General features: G+C 38.2%; 1 protein-coding gene and 1 long non-coding RNA gene across 2 annotated transcripts in view; one reads left to right on the top strand and one right to left on the bottom strand.

Annotated features, from left to right (window-relative positions):
* LOC124131807 (selenoprotein N-like) overlaps window positions 1–13,062 on the bottom strand; it is a 33,226-nt gene that overhangs the window by 12,634 nt on the left and 7,530 nt on the right. The gene's annotated exons all lie outside the window — the stretch shown is intronic.
* Window positions 3,926–6,104, top strand: LOC125384436. Its single transcript, XR_007223251.1, has 2 exons — window positions 3,926–4,265; window positions 5,873–6,104. It is a non-coding gene; the product is annotated as an uncharacterized LOC125384436 (long non-coding RNA).

The raw sequence follows: 13,062 nt of genomic DNA, 5'->3' as shown, positions 1-13,062 counted from the left end.
GGAGTGTTGAAACCATTTTACTGACATACATGCTGGTGAATTGACATGTACAAAAGCTGTACCTGAAATAAACGCTCACTGAAAAAATGACAAATGCACAAAGACAGTATGATAAATGAAAAGAGGAGGGGCGACAAACTGGGTGGGGGATGTAAGGTGGGAAAGCAATCAGATACGTGTGTACCGTTGATTGCGGCTTCAAGCATCGTTTACAAGACAATACACAGAGTAATCTGAATCTCTGCAAATAAAACAATGCCTAGCAGAACAGGAAATACAATTTACATGGTAAATCATGTCAATTCTGCTTATGATATTCAAATCCGCCCCCCCCCCAAAAAAAAAATTAATAATAATAAATAAACAAAATATTGAATACCCTAAAACAATGAAAAAAGTATTATTTATTGTTTATTGACCAGTTCACACGAAAGTAGCTATGCTGTGGTGCCCATCTAAAATAAAATACAAGATTCTATCCTTAACTTCCATTCAGTACTCTGAGTGGACTCTTTAGTTTTTGCAAGTACTCCTGTATTAAAATAATAATGAGTATGTACTCCTGATGCTGAAAAGTTATCTGGAGCCCTGACAGATACGCTGATCCTAAAAGACAACTTTGACCTACATGTTTGTTTCAATTATATGTATGAGTGAGTGAGTTGGGTTTAACGCCGCTTTTAACAGTATTCCAGTTATATCACGGCGTGTCAGCTTAATGTGGGAGGAAAGCCCGAAGTGATGCAGGTCTCAGACGTTTACCACTTCGGTGAAACCCACGAGCACGGGTATGGTGCTGACAAACCAAGAAACATAATCTGGGCAAGCCGGGATTTAAACCCACAATCATAGGTTTCTGGCGTGTCCAAGGGACGCAACTCTGCACAGCGAATCGCGGCACCTTAGACGACTGGACCACCCGTGACCCCCATATGTTTGAAGATGATGAAGAAAATTTCAAATTCTCTGAGGAATTGTGCTTAACGTTATCTCTTTCTGATCTGTTGCCAAAAAGGAAAAAAAGTTCACCTCAGTAATAAGCACAAAAGTATAAACTTACAGAATCCAAACACTTGTTGCATTACATAATTAGCTGAATTTTGAAAAAAAATGGTCATAAAGAGAAGAAGAACGTTAATTATGTGGAACATTGCTGACAGAGTGGCATGTTGCTAGAAGTGCAGCCTGCAGTCTCCGCATGCCTACTTGAGCCCCTATCCCCGGTACTGCACTTACGATTCTTTGTTTGTTGTTTAATGCCACACAAAGCAATATGCCAGCTATATAACAGTGGCTTGTAATAATTTAGTCTGCACCAGACAATCCAGTGATTGATATTATGAGCAACGATGTACACCTTCAGGGCAAGATGACATGCATCAACCAAGTCAACGAGTCTGACCATCTGCCTCTAATGACAAAGAGGTTGCTGGGGATCTGTTCTAACCTGGAATCTCCATGGTGGGACTGCACTGATGACCTGCACAGGTAGTATTATGTAAAAAAATTAAATAATCAGAAAAATGTGAAGCAACAAGGCTCTACACCACCTTTTATCATGCAAAAATACCATTTTCAAAATGGCACCAAAAGCAGCCATTTTTCAAATAGCATCTAATTTTCCTCACAATGCAGACCTCACCCATTGAAGTTTTAGCAAAAGCATGGTATTATATGTAAAAACATAAATCGTCCTCGAAAACTCTTAACACAAATAATCATGCCTCATAGAGCATAGGATGTCTTGTCACAATGGTAGCCATATGCCATTTTGTTTTTTACAAAAATATATTTTGGCTCATAGTCTCCATGAAAAAATATACATCTGTAGCTGAAAACATATTGGTCTCATCACAAAATCCCAGTCACACCCCTCCTCCCTGTCCAGAATATCAAATGGTCGGTCGCTCAGTACAGAGTGTCAATAAGAAGGAAATCATATATTGTACTTGCAGAGACAACTGAGTAAAGAGCCATTTTTTTTAAAATGACACTTTCAATATGGCTGCCACTGGTCATTATGTAGCCATATGTACTTTTGGATCTGAATTCTGTAAAACATTATTAATTACACTTAATTTCAGCATAATTAAACAAGTGTTTAGACTAAGCTGTAAAAACCTATTCATCTTAACGAGATACATGAAGATCAATGGTTAAAGGCAGCAATAGTAATTGGCACTGGTCCTGTAGTCTTTGCCAAACTGCCCAATAGATAAGGTATCATAAGGAAGAGCAGAAATTTGCCATTTTTTAGGGTTTTGCTACATGTTATCACAATAAGGACTAGTGGACTCAAAATGTTAGTTTCTACTGCTGGGCCAAAGGAGAACCAACAGTCAGAATACTAACCCACAAGTTTCTGAAAGACAACTAGTCCTTATTGATTTTCACTAGTATCAGGACCAATGGACTAGTCACCATATCTAACCCTTAACATACGTTTTACATACCACATACATGACAAACTACCTGGATATCAAATTACACATAAACGATGAGCATTTGGCCCAAATTACATTTTCAATATGGCTGCCAAACGGCAGTTATTGTTATTATCTGCTCTCATGAATAACAACGATATCCAGTTCTTACATTAAGTCAGTAATGGAAAATAATGATACCTTCATGAAATGCGCATTATGATCTATTGCACTTTATGTCAAAATAAGGCATCTTTTTTCAAGAACAATCAATCCTCGGCACGCCAGTCTGTAAAATTACCAAGCACATGCATATCAGCTATGAAAAACCAATAAAGGACAATGGAAATCATGACAGGTCTCCAAGTGTAAATATTGTCTTAGTTTCCATCATCTGTCCTGCAAATAGAATTGGCCTGTAATCACAACAACACACATCGATGATGGTCAGGTTAATCCTGTTCTTGAGCTGTCTTGGCAGGTGAAGATTGGTACCTGTATGCACCTGGCAGCACCACAGATATTGAAATTTAAGCCCTTCAATAAACTAGCCACGATCATGAAACAAAAATAGACATAGTTCTCACTGAATCACTATACATCTGCCATAACCATTTCCGGCTCTCAATGAATGGAAAATGCCATGCAGTGTCTTGGAAAACAATCTCGGTTTTTAATATTCTTCACGGAATTACTTGGCTTAATCATTGATTAGAAGTGCAACCTCCCTTACGCGTTTAATGTGTTCCCAATTCCTCATTAAGTTAGCTGCTTTCATCAATTTCATTCCACAACACACTTAGCAGGCTGATATTCATGTGGTATTAGACACCTGCATATTCTTGTCTTCATTTTTCATCTAACACTTGCTTCTAATGTGGCTTCAGAAACACTAATGTGAACAAATATCCATAACATATTGAATACACATCTCATTTAAAAGGCACATTGGTTTGAAAAGGTATTTACTGGCTTAAAACTATTTAAATGGACTTCATGTATCAAATTAGAATTGTCTCAGCCAATTAATGTTTTGGGGTTAAAAACTAAAGAATGGTTTAAATTGTTTGATAGGCATTACTTAGAAGCTGACGGATGACAAGATAGACACAATTTTATGGATAACGACTTCTTTAATACTGTGAAAAGCGACGTTTCTGTATAGATCCTTATACCTTATACCAGTCTTGCTTGACAACAGTATAAGGATCTGTACCGAAACGTTGCTTTTCACAGTATTAAAGAAGTTGTTATCAATAAAATTGTGTCTATCTTGTCTAAAGAATGGTGTTTTCATATGGCAAATGTTACCATCTTATTAAGCGACCAGCAAATAAAGGTCTGCCAGCAATGTTAGTGTCTGTATCATGTGTGTCCTGAGACGAGACCAGCGCCACAACTACCCAGGGGGGACCTCTTTCTGTATACTTAATTACATACACAAGAGTAACCGTGATCATAATTTCTGAATCAATAATGACTTAAAGTAAAAGAGATAGTGTAATACTTTGTATTTACAAGGTGCTGTGATTTGGCAATTACATTAGAATTCAAAGGCCATTAAGACAAACAAAACTCCGATCTTGGACCGTGAGAGAAAACGTAAACTGAAAATAGCTAGCTACCATGTGTATGTACATGCTGAGCATTTACCAAGCAACCAGCAAATGTGATCGGTTTATCTGCCCCCCTATCCCCTGGGTAAACAGGGCTTATATTGGGTACTGTACTGACCCGGTCAGACCGATCTCAACAGCGCTATGACGGTCACCAGCACTGGCATGAGACTCCTCCAAGACCTTGAAGACAAGACTTATGTTCTATCAGCAAAAATGGTTCATGGTTGGTAAAATCAAGGACTTTTATATTTGAATACTTTTAAGAAATAGCCCAATTTACTTTTTCATTGCAATATCTCTATGCTTTAGTTACGAACAGACATCCCATTGTGGTTCTTGTAGTACAGTGTGAGTGAGTGAGTTGGGGTTTAACGCTGCTTTTAACATCATTCCAGTTATATCACGGCATGTCAGCTTAATGTGGGAGGAAAGCCCAAAGTGATGCAGGTCTCAGATGTTTACCACTTCAGTGAAACCCACGAGCACGGGTATGGGGCTGACAAACCTAGAAACATAATCGGGGCGAACCAGGATTCGAGCCCACAATCATAGGTTTCTGGTGTGCCCAGGGGATGCAACTCTGCATAGCGAATCGCAGCGCCTTACACGACTGGGCCACCCGTGCCCCCTTGTAGTACAGATGAGTCAAGGCAAAATATATTAAAAGATTTCAAACATATGTGTTTGATGGAAAATATGTTATTCTGTGTATTCTTTATTAACCTCATATCAATCCTGATGACATGTTTTTTTAATTTGCCTCTTGACTGAATTCATTTTTCTTTAATGAGAAGTATTATCATACCCCCATGTCCAAATGATGAGACCTGATTGGTCCACATGATCTTGATAAAATACTGTGTATCCAACCTTGGAAGGGAATAAATTTCCCAGCGGAGGAATAAATCTCTTATACCCCGCCATGAGGAAGTCGGGCTGCACATGGATTTCTGAGAGGCAGAATAAATCCCTTATACCCCTCTTCAAAGCCAAAAGGTGGCTAACTTTTCCCCCGAGTCAATGGAAGTTACATGACATAGCACAAGCTAACCTCAGCTCAATCGAACAGCTGTTTTCTATCAATTTTGAATTTTTAAAAATTATTTAACAATGTCATATTATAACATGTCGGTAAGATAAATTTGTTGTAGCAGGATCACGAGGGGTACATTCGTTAGGTTTCATACAACTCACCCCCGGCTCACGGTATAAAACCTAACACAGGATGCATAAAACCCCATGTCCCCCATGTGATCTTGCTACAACTTATATGAATGCATGGGCTAAAGGATCACCTTTGGTGACATCTTCTAAGGTGTAACATTAGAGCCATTTTTATCAAATATATTATGAAGAGAAACTAGACATATGCTTACTTAATCAAGGATTGGTGAATTGGAAATCATGCATTATATAGGGAGAAGAACCAGCATTGATAACACACTTCGGTTTTGTCCATTATGTTACATGTGATTGAAAATGAAATTAATGTTGTATCGATATGGCCTGCATTTGTTCCATGTCTATACTTGTGTTAACTGTAACTTTAACATTTTCACTCTTTATATTAAAATTGGGATATTTAGTCATTTCCAATTGTAAACAGTTTGTTACTTAGGATTGCAAAACATTTTGTCATCGTCAATCTTTAATTTGAACTTATTTTAGTTTTCCTTTGTCATGAGGACTGTACATTTTAAAAAGTTTAGAAAATTACATATCTAAACCAAAATATCAGGATTTTAGTATTTGTATTTCAAAATTTGAATTTTAGAATACATACTTAGGAATCTTTACAAATTGAAACTATGTACATCCATTTGCTTCCAGGGTACCACAGTGAGGTGGTACGTTGCTACAAGCGGACATACAATGTATGGTAGCTTTAGATATAATATCCAATGCCAACATGCAGTGAAGCGGAACGGTTACAAAGGAGGCGAAAACCTGAGACGATGTCCACCTGACTTCAGTAAAAGTTGACCGATCATGTTCCATTTCAATATTACATGAAAATAGTGTACATCACGAGAAAAAATGCTCCTATAATAAACTTTGAAAACATTTTATTCTTCATTCGATAGGGCTTTAATATGTTCATCTCTCCGACAGATTATTCTGTAAAGTGTTCCTAATCTGAAGAGCTGGCATGTAAACAACTATTTAGGAACACTGTACAGAATGTTCATTGACAGAGGAACATATTTTTCCTGTCAAGAGGGACAATATTAAGAATATCCCGGTTGAGTGGGGCGTAAGGTAGTATGGGTCAGTAATGTGATATATAGAGTGGTTAAAACCAAAGAAAACAGTTTAGAGGTCTAAGTGCACTTGATATGCTAGGTCGCTGTGCAGAGTTGCGTCCCTTGGGCACGCCAGAAACCTCTGATTGTGGGTTCGAATCCCAGTTCGCCCTGATTATGTTTCTAGGTTTGTCAGCACCATACCCATGCTCGTGGGTTTCATCGAAGTGGTAAACGTCTGTAACCTGCATCACTTCGGGCTTTCCTCCCACATTAAGCTGACACGCCATGATATAACTGCAATACTGTTAAAAGCGGTGTCAAACCCAACTCACTCACTCACTCACTCACTGATATGCTAGGCTATTATCATGATTATTAAGAAATGATTCAAGTTCAGCAGACATAATTAACAGGTTCACCATCAAATACACATATAGTCAGGGGTTCGCATGAAATTGAATTGCCTGTCCTCAAAAAGTTTGAGAAGATATTTGACACCCACTTGGCAACTACAGGCAATGAACTTCTGCCAATGATGATGACTCAGTCACAACACAATTCTAATTTAAATTTTTTTAAAATAGAAAAACACATAAACCATGACAGAGAATCTCCTAAAAGAGGCAGTACAAAATTGAGTCATGACATATAGAACTTTTTAATGTAGGTAGTAGCATCAACAAATTATAAACAAACCAATACACCTCCAAAGTTTCTCCTTAATCCCTCCAACCACGTTGTCTATCACCTAATAAAGGGATGCCAGGCGAAGAAGTGAAACTCACTGCGCCATGACGAAAGAAGCAACCATCTCACTTGGTATATTTTCCAAGGACGCCATCTCATGCTTCGGTGCCAAAGACTTGTAAACAACTCAGGAACACCCACAGCGTTCTGTTATTAACATTCTTTCATTAACGTGTAGCAAAGCTTATATTTACAATCTTAATACAGGGATTTAGCTATATATAACATGCATCAGTGCAACCTATTACTGATAAACACAACCTAATATTTATGCCAACATGCACCAAGTGCATGTCAAATGATTTAAAATTTGTGTCTTTACTAACCCCTAATTGGCCACACAGCATTGATTCTTGAACACTCTCCATACCTCTAAGCTCTATTCACCATACTGCATCACAAATCCCTGTATTGTGTGTAAATTGTCATGCTTTCTTGGGCTTGATGTCATCAAACTGTGGGTACTTCAAGATTATGTACATTACTGTAGCTTCATCTATCACTGAAGTTGACCACTGAATCATGTTAAGATTATCCAAGTATGCATTATATCAAGGTTGCCACTGATGACATTGTCACTTAAGTACTGTACTGGTTGGTTGGTTGGTTTGTTGTTTAAAGCCGCACTCAGCAATATTCCAGCTTTATGACGGCGGTCTGTAAATAATCGAGTCTGGACCAGACAATCCAGTGATTGATATCATGAGCATCGATCCACGCAATTGGGATCGATGGCATGTATCAACCAAGTCAGCAAGCCTGACCACCCGATCCCATTAGTCACCTTTTACGACAAGCATAGTCGCCTTTTACAGCAAGCATGGGTTGCTGAAGACCTATTCTACCCCGGATCTTCACGGGTCAAGTACTGTACTGCAAAAATCAAAGATCTCAGATATTATTTATTTCCATAAATATATGGGACAAGTTGCAACCTGGTTTTGTCTGATGCAGCTAGGTTTTCATGTCAACATGCACCTGGTGCAAGTTAAATCAAGTTCCATAAATCGTACCCTGTAATACTTCTTAAAGGGGCATTTAGAAACTGTAGTATCAGTGAAGATGGGGTTGACACTGTTTCCATTATTAATATTCTTTCAATGCATTGATATATGAGGAGGCTGATAGTCCTTTCGTTAATCTTATTACTGTAGTAAGCATGGTAAGCTTGATAGGAATTGACCAGGAGGAGGCTACAAAATCTACTGCGGCACCTGCTTCTCGTTTCTTCGCAAATTAATTGAAAAAAGGAACCGATAAACATGTTCAACATGTTCAACCTGAGCATTATATTCAGGGAATCCACATCAAACAAATATCTGATCGTCAACAAGTCCATAATTATAAACAACTGTCTCTATCCAGAGAACAAGCAAGGTAAAGGTCAAGTGACATCAACAACTTGTGCCAGCTGTTAGAAGTAATTGTTCCATGACACTGTTGCCAACACTCCCCTGAAGACCACAAAAACCACTTCCTTGTGTGCAGCTAGTCATGACAGAAATAGCTACACTGGCAAGTGGTTGTTTCCCAAGTCAAGCTAATCCAGGCTCACGGTTTCAAAATACCCAGTTGCTTCAAGAACGTAAAAAAGCACTTGTTTGTTATGTTAGAAATAAGCTTCAATATTTTACGTAAGAAAAACTCATCGTGAGAGAGATCTTGTTAGTTCTGTTTCTAGGGAGTCCAGAGTACACAAAGAACAGGAAATTGTTAGAAAGTTTTCTGCCTTTTTTGGCTAAATGCCTAAAGCAATTAAAACAGTAATGCTTAAATTACCAGCTGAACAAATTTTTGCTCGGCAAAAAGACAAGCTCTAAAATGTTATTTGGCCTTCTTCCCACTTGAGAATTCAAAGTGACATATTTCAAAAAGAAATTTTTTGAAAAATTATCCCCCACAGTAATATTTGATGCTATTTAATCCAAATCATTTAATGTGTTTAATCCAAAGTAGGACAATTTTGAAATCGGAAAACAGATGTATATATCTCTATGTTATCTAACACAAAGGTTATTCCTGTGTTAACATAACACTTTGACATGACATGCATCCATACGTCAAGATACAATTACTGACTTCCATGATCCTATTTCAGTAAAGTGTTACATTTTGGAATTGAAAATCAGTCATATGAGCCAGCCAATGACAGCTGTATGAATGTTACAGATATTAGAGTGACTAATGTTATGCCCAATGTAAACGGTAACTTCTGTTTATCATGGTTTACTATCGTAAGCATCGCTACTCGATATGCTCTATACTCAATTGTAAATAGCACTTATTCATTTTCAATTCATTTTGGTTTGATGAATATAATATATCAAAATACAAATTTTAACTTGGGCTTAAAAAAATAATAGTCTTGGTTCTCGGGCACTCGCATCATCCTATAGTTCACTGCACGTTTTGTTTTTATTTCCCTTTTTAAAATTTTTTTTATTAAAATTTAACTTGTATGAGTCAGTCTGAATATCATCATGATCATTTAACAAAAATATGTAAAAATGTGTTCAAAAATGTTTTTTTCAATCAGCATGTTTTATTAATATAATAAGAAGTTTTGCCAAACATGCCTAAATCTAAATACAGTAAGCTATGTTTAAGACGAACTCACTTATAACCAACTGGCAGAAACAACAAACTTGTTTTTATTTACCTGGACATTTGCAGTGTATATGCTGTACATATGCTTATAACAAACAGCGGTTATAACAAACTAAAATTAGTGGTCCCTTTGAGTTTGTTATAACCATAGTTTACTGTACTACATTTCTGCAAATAAAGGCATATTTTCTGAACATTTGTGCAAATAAAGGCATATTTTCTGAGTGAGTGAGTGAGTGAGTATGGTTTTACGCTGTTTTCAATAGCAATATTCCAGCAATATCACGGCGGGGGACACCAAAAATGGGCTTCACACATTGTACCCATGTCGGGAATCGAACCCGGGTCTTCGGCGTGACGTTCTAACGCTTCAACCACTAGGCTACCCGACCGCCCCCATATTTTCTGAACATTTGTGCAAGATTAATGGAAATTAGCTGTGTGTAAGAAACAACAGTGTCAGCGGGGGTCCATGCTACCTGGGAACACCCTCAGACATCATGGCTTGGTGGGAAAATTATTAAATTGTGTCCAGTAACAGCTTGTCTTTCATCAAAATCAGGTTCCCAGTGATTCACAATGTATTTCTGTGAAGTATTTTGGAGACTGACCATGTGTTTTGTATTTATTATATTGTGTATCTTATTTCCTTCATCAAAATCAGGTTCCCAGTGATTCATAATGTATTTCTGTGAAGTATTTTCGAGACGGACCATCTGTTTTCTGTATATTATTTCTAATCCTGAGACGCCTGCTGATATGGCAGAAAACAATCCAGTTCTCATACAGGAAATCCATTACATTCTGAGGGTGTTGATGAATTTAAACCTCCATGTCAGAATGATGAGACCTGATTGGTCCACGTGATCTTGATACATATCTAATCATACCTCCATGTCAGAGTGATAAGTGAGTGAGTTGGGTTTAACGCCGCTTTTAACAGTATTCCAGTTATATCACGCCGTGTCAGCTTAATGTGGGAAGAAAGCCCGAAGTGATGCAGGTCTCAGACGTTTACCACTTCGGTGAAACCCATGAGCATGGGTATGGTGCTGACAAACCTAGAAACATAATCGGGGCGAACTGGGATTCAAACCCACAATCATAGGTTTCTGGCGTGCCCAAGGGACGCAACTCTGCACAGCGAATCGTGGCGCCCTAGACGACTGGGGTCAGAATGATGAGATCTGATTGGTTGACATAATCTTGATAAAATATGTAACCAGCCTTGGGGGGAAATCAATTTCTCAGTGGGTGAATAAATCCTTTATACCCTGCCACAAGTAAGACCAGTTGCACATAGATTTCTGAGAGGCAGAATAAATCCCTTATACCCCGCTTTGAAACTTCGAGTCAATGAAAGCACAAGCTAAACCCTGCGTCAATGGAACAGATATTTTCTATCAATTTTGAATTTGTTTTAATTCTTTTGCAATGTCAAATGAAACATGTCGGTAAGACAAATTTGTTGTAGCAGGATCACTCGGGGTACATGGGGTTTTATGTGTCCCTAGTTGGGTTTAATACCACTCACAACCAGTCATGTTATAAAACTTAACGCAGGACGCATACAACCCACAGTACCCCATGTGATCCTGCTTCAGCTCATAACACTATACTGGCTATAGCAGTGTCTTATGACTGACTAACGGTTTGTTTGAAACTGAGCCTACAGTAAACAAAAATAGGGGGTAACTTGTGGCATGAAAAGCAACCACTAAAAAACTAGGCTGGACTTACAGGCTCGATTGAAGTGTATATTTTTGATATTTAAAATAGTTCTTTGTTTGTTTGTTTGTTGTTTAACGCCACACTCAGCAGCATTACAACTATATGACAGCCTGTAAATAATCAAGTACGGACCAGACAATCCAGTGATTGACATCATGAGCATCCATCTGATGACATGCTACAACCAAGTCAGCGATCAAGCCTGACCACGCGTCAAGCATAGTTGCCTCTTACGGCCAACATGGGATGCCGAAGACTTATTCTCTACCCGGATGAATATATTGAAAATGCAATGAAGTTTTTGAATGGTAGATCTACCCTAAAAGATAATTCATTCTACCATGAATTTGGAATTTACTCGATTCTGATTGGTCAATCAGAGGCTATTAAATCACAATAAACCCCCTCTGATTGAAACAGCTGGTTTGACGGCCGCATCACCGCGGAAGCTAAAATTGATAGAATAGTACTATTTTCAGTCATTGTCGGTAGGCACATTTAAATAATTATATCTACAATTACAGGTTACAAAATGCACAGATGCGGTTACTACAATATTCAAAGGAAGTGTGGCAATACATTTCGTGCAGAAAAATAGGACAGAAATCAACAAAGGGAATGTATTTACGTTTTGGAGACAACAGAGAGCTTTGAATTTTGGCGCTTTTCTATATACGACTGTGACGTCATATCTTTGTTCGAGCGAAGTATTACGGTGTAAACAAACTGCTTGCGTATATACAGCACCATATTTTGTTCGGTGATTCCGCAATTCAGATCGATAACCCACTCAAAACACTGAACTCAACCCATGCCGCTTCACTCAGTATATTTGCTAACACCAAAGAGTTCGCGTTTTATTTAGTCATCATGGTCATGGTAGAATGGAGATAAACATACTGTGTTTTCAATGTAGAGCTAGGTTACCTGTAGATTTAACCGCGCTAAAAATTTAACATTTGAAACCTCACGCTGCGCGTTCGGTTCCAAATTCAATTTAGCGGGGTTAAATCTACAGGTAACCTAGCTCTACATTGAAAACACAGTATGTTTATCTCCAAATTAGACATCAGTTCGATTCAAGTCAAAGACAAACCTTTGTACAATGTGCAATGCGATCTTGGATTACCCAGCAAACTACCTCCCAAGCTTGGCCCCGAGTAAATGTGTGCGATAGTCCGTGTTCAACAGCGAGCATGTGAAATCTAGCGCTCGCCTGCCCCCTGAACAGGTCTCACCTTTTGCCATAGGTCAGGGTTAGAAATTTATTTTTATTTTCATAAGTCTGCAACAATGATCAATTACAGAGCTACCATCTACCTGATGGTAAAGGTGGGCGACCACAAGGAAATGTTAATAGTCCTTTCTGAATGTTACCAGTCTCGGACTAGCGGACTTAGTTAATTTCAAACCCTGCAGGTTGCTGTGAAAGAGCTGATTGTTTCTTTTAACAGCAACCACTCATGCACTCACTCAATGGCACTACTATATGGCTGTAAATACAAATAATCTGTGCCAAACAGTAGCTTAGGTGCAGTCATGAGATATATAATGGGCTGTCTGAAAACAAAAACATCCTTAGATAATTTAGATCAGTAAAACCTGTCATAACTTGCATTACTTCAGCCATTGGCAAGATAAAAGGATCCGCCTTGGGTTATCAATACTTTGTCAAGTCTACAAAAGCTT

This window comes from Haliotis rufescens, unplaced genomic scaffold (genome assembly GCF_023055435.1).
Source record: "Haliotis rufescens isolate VD_foot unplaced genomic scaffold, xgHalRufe1.0.p SCAF_3, whole genome shotgun sequence".
NCBI lineage: Eukaryota > Metazoa > Mollusca > Gastropoda > Lepetellida > Haliotidae > Haliotis > Haliotis rufescens.
The sequence above is the reverse complement of the archived record's forward strand: the minus strand, read 5'-3'. Positions and strand labels throughout refer to the sequence as shown.